This window comes from Rhodamnia argentea, chromosome 6 (assembly GCF_020921035.1).
Source record: "Rhodamnia argentea isolate NSW1041297 chromosome 6, ASM2092103v1, whole genome shotgun sequence".
NCBI classification, from domain to species: Eukaryota; Viridiplantae; Streptophyta; class Magnoliopsida; order Myrtales; family Myrtaceae; genus Rhodamnia; species Rhodamnia argentea.
This window is the reverse complement of record NC_063155.1, coordinates 395,001-400,000: the sequence shown is the minus strand read 5'-3', so window position 1 is coordinate 400,000 and position 5,000 is coordinate 395,001.

Here is a 5,000-nt window from a genome sequence, read left to right as displayed (position 1 = left end):
TTGGGCACAAACATGGAGCTGTTGGGTTCCCCCGTGTCGTCCAGGAAGCAAAGACTCAGGCCCCTCCACCCCAGCGGCACCCTACGGAGGAGTGGCAACAAGTCACACGCAAAAATGAAAGGAGGAAGAAAGCGCCCCATCGGCCTGACGTTGCACTGCTCGGCCTCGGGCACGTCCGGGATCGCCCACCACACTGCTGTTTCGGAAGCCTTACGGATTCACCAATCACATGCTGGACCTTTGGACCAGCCCCCAGCGGATCTCCCCGCTGTTGATCGGCTTCAGCCGATGCAACCCCACCGGCCGGATGCACAAAGAACCATCCCTTTCTGGATTGCTCTCCTAGAGCAAGATATCATGCTGTCCCTCGGGGTCGAAAAATGAGGGAGATTTAGTTAGCAACATTGGTAGCGATACGGATGAGGACATCTCGTCCCCATCCCCATCCCCCCCTCTCACTAGGGCACGATCCACGGTGTGCGCTCTCCCGGGTGGCCATGTGCAGCAGCAATTCCGACGTAATGAAACGGCTCCACAGCTGATCCCTACGGAAGCTAACAGCCCTTCCTCCTCAAAGACGGGCAATCCAAAGCCTAGGAGGAAGAAGGGCCGGAGAAAAGGCTGGTAACCCGCATCCCCCCTCTCTGTACATATGTTTCTCGGCATTTGGAATATTAGGGGTCTTGTTGACCCCCTCCGCCAAGCGGAGATACGTTCTTTTATTCGTACGAATCGTCTCTCTCTTATTGGCATTTTAGAGACGAAAGTTAAGGCCGCCTCCTTTCACACGGTCTCGGCTAATATTTGTCCTGGTTGGCGATGGTTAGCCAACTACGATCATTCTCCACTTGGGCGGATCTGGATTGGCTGGAATCCTAACGCCATTGATTTGCTCATGTTGTCGTCGTCCCCTCGGCTCATCCATGCACGAATCAGGTTCATTGATGAGAAGAAGCCTTGTGTTCTCTCGATCGTTTATGGTGGACACACCTTCATCTCCCGGCGGAGCCTTTGGTCAGACCTTGTAAACTTCAGCGCGACGCAGGAACCGTGGCTGGTGGCCGGCGACTTCAACGCCATCAAAGACCAATCGGATAGGATGGGTAGCTCGAATGCGTGGATACCGGCCTTTGATGAGCTTGGTGAATGTCTTGCCCAGGCGGGATTGGACGATCTACGGTACGTCGGCCATAGATTCACTTGGTCGACATCTTCGGGCGCCTTGCGGAAGCAACGCAAAATTGATCGGGTATTGATTAACCAACACCGGTCCAACTTATACTCATACTCAGAGGCTACTTTCCTTGCCCCGGGGATCTCCGATCATGCCCCTATGCTGGTCAGAATTGTGGCTCCACCAACCTCACGGAAGCCATTCAAATTTTACGACTTTTGGACGACCCATCCCAACTTCAAAGACATCGTCAAGCAAGTGTGGGATTCCCCAATTAGCGGCACCCATATGTTTGTCATATGCTTTGCGACTTAAACCGTTAAAGGCAAGGCTGAAGAGTCTCAACGTAAGCTCATTTTCAGACATCACTCACCGAACCGAGCAAGCCCGACAAGCCCTCACATCGGTGCGGGATGAACTCCAGCTTAATCCCGCAAATCGGGAGCCGGCGGACGGGGAGCCGGAGTGCTTACGCGCCTTCTCCACGCTCCGGCAGCAGGAAGAATCTTTCTACCGGCAAAAATCGAGAATTCGCTGGCTCAAGGAGGGAGACCTAAATACCCGCTACTTCCATCACTTTGTCGACAAGAGGCGCCTCCACAACCGAATCCTCTCTGTCACGGATTCTGCTGGAATGGCTATCACGGAGCCTGCTCAAGTTCGGGAGCACGTAATCAATTTCTTTGACGGGCTATTGAATGGGGAATCACCGGCTTCTACACCGTCTCTCCTAGACATTCGGGGCTTCTTGCACCGCACCCTTCAAGATGACCAAATATTGTCCCCGTCACGGCCCATCACAGATGAGGAAATCCGCAGCACCTTATTCTCCCTCGCGCGAGGTAAGGCCCCCGGCCCCGATGGTTTTACCGTTGAATTCTTTACGTATTCTTGGGATATTGTTGGCCCTTCGGTTACCTCGGCAATCCAGGAGTTCTTTCGGACGGGGAAACTCCTTAAGGAGTTTAATACGACCATAATTTCATTGGTGCCGAAGACCCCTAACGCCTCGGCCATGCAAGACTTTCGCCCAATTGCCTGTTGCAATACATTGTACAAGTGTATTACTAAGATTCTGTCCAACCGGATAGCGGACCTATTGCCGTCCTTAATATCACCTTCACAGACGGCTTTTGTTAGAGGGAGGCGGATTAGCGACAATATTATGCTCGCCCAAGAATTGTTTACTGATTTTCATCACCATCCCTACCTCCCGAAGTGTGCGGTTAAGGTGGATTTCCGCAAGGCTTATGATACGGTGGATTGGAGATTCCTTCGATTGGTTCCGCAAGCTTTTCGTTTCCCGGACTTCATGGTCGACCTTATCTTAGAGTGTGTATCCACGGCCAAATTCTCCATCGCCATAAATGGAGAGTTACACGGATTCTTCTCTAGTTCCAGAGGCATTCGCCGGGGTGACCCATTATCGCCGTACCTATTTACGCTGGTCATGGAAGTTTTCTCCGGCATCCTTCAGGCCAAAACCTCCTCGCCGGACTTCAAATACTATTGGAGATGTAAGTCCACTCGCCTCTCCCACTTATTCTTTGCTGATGACGTCCTACTCTTCACGAAAGGGAATATTCGGGCCATTAAGCTACTCAAGGAAGGGCTACACCTCTTCTCCTCCCCGGGTCCGGCCTTATACCAAATCCGCAAAAGAGTGACATCTTCTTCTCAGGGGGCTCCTCGCAGGTCGGAGACCAGATCCGCCGGTGCCTGGAATTCCGAGAAGGTAACCTCCCATTCCGGTACCTTGGAGTTCCGATTATCTCATCCCGTATTAGCAAGTCAGACTGCGACTTCCTAGTACATGCTATTACTGCTAGAGCTAGGTCTTGGTCTCAACGATTCCTTAGTTATGCGGGGAGGCTACGGTGATCGAGTCGGTCCTACACTCGATACACGTATACTTGGGCTACCGTTTTCACCCTACCCGTGTCGGTTTTGAATAGCATTGAGCTTATTCTGCGCCAATTCTTGTGGAAGGGACCCGACCTTGGCATAGGGGGTGCTAAGGTTGCATGGAGCGACTTATGCCATCCCAAAGACGAGGGCGGATTAGGCATTCGCAGATTGGCCGACTCCAACAAGGCGATGACCTTAAAGCACATCTGGTTCCTCTTCTCGGATAAAGAATCCCTATGGTGCAAGTGGATCCACTCCACCTACTTAAAGAACGTCAACTTACGGGTGGCCACCAAACCCACTTTTTGTTCCTGGACACTGGAAGAAAATCCTGGAGCTACGACAGGAATTTCAGCCGTTATTTAGATGGCGGATCGGTAACGGACACATGGTTTCATTCTCGGTTCGATCATTGGCACGAGAGAGGCCCGTTTTACAAACTATTCGCCAATCGTGATATATATCAATCCAGGATCCCACGGGGCATAACAGTTGGGGAATATTTTGCTTCAACTTGGTCTCCCTCAACCGTCCTCCACACGCTTCTTTCCTGGTTGGAACCGGCCCCCCCCCTAGCTCAAGGAAAGGAAGATATTTTCACTTGGAATGGGCATCCGTCTGGGGACTTCTCCATTGCTTCGGCTTGGGACACTATCAGACCAAAGAAGAGCAAGGTCCAATGGCATTCTTTTATATGGGACTCTACATTTGCGCCACGGCATGCCTTCCTCCCGTGGCTTGCCCTCCTTGATCGGCTCCCCACCCAAATACTTCTCTTACGCTACTGCAGAATTCAAGAGGGAGCTTGTGCCTTCTGCCGTACACAACCGGACTCGGTTAGTCACTTGTTTTTCGGATGTGAGACCACGGCCCAACTAGCATCCATATGGGCGTCCAAATGCAATATCACTTGGAGGAATCGTCCTTGGGGGGATACTATTCGTTGGGCCCAAACACACATCGGCGGACGATCCTTCCATTCGCGAATAGCCAGGTATTCCTTCGGCGCATTATGCCATATCATATGGATCGAAAGAAACAACATTCTATTTCGTGCCAAGGATCTCTTCTTGCCTTCTATTATAATGCACCTCACAAAGATGATTAAGGACAAAGCTGTCTCAATTAGCCCTGTTTCGGATACGCCACGCAACGCAGTACTTCAGCGAAATTGGACCCTATCACCGACTATCTTTGATCACCGATGCAATCGTCGATGCCGATTGCTGCTTCTAACGTCCGACACCCCATTTCCAGTGGAGGTTCTCACACAAACCAGAAGTTGAAGGCCCCACTTCCACCTTCGATCGCTGTTCTGCCAATGCCGGCTCTGTCATATTTACGGGGCATCGTCTACTGCAAAGCCGTGCTGAAGACGCCTGCCCGCGTATCCGTTCCCCTGCATATTCGATTCTGCAGCATTCCTTTAGCTGCGTTGGGCGAGTATATCTTTTTGGCCGCCCCTTCCCTCCTTTTTGTGCAGCCTCGCTGTTTTGGCCGTTTGTTGGCCCTTTGCTTACATTCTCAGCTAGGTGTGTCGTCTTTATTTTGCTGCCTATGTAGCTCTCCTCCGGCTCGTTTGGCCGTTGTCTAGGTGCTTCGTACGCACTCTTGTATTTTTCAACCGGTACACCGTTGAACCCTATATGGCACACACAATGCCATCTTAGGTTCATGGTTTTTGTGTCCGGTTTTCATTTTGTACCTAGTGCTTTGAAAAGTTAATACATTTTTACCTTACCAAAAAAAAAAACAACTGCGAAAGCATTTGCCAAGGATGTTTTCATTAATCAAGAACGAAAGTTGGGGGCTCGAAGACGATCAGATACCGTCCTAGTCTCAACCATAAACGATGCCGACTAGGGATCGGCGGATGTTGCTTTTAGGACTCCGCCGGCACCTTATGAGAAATCAAAGT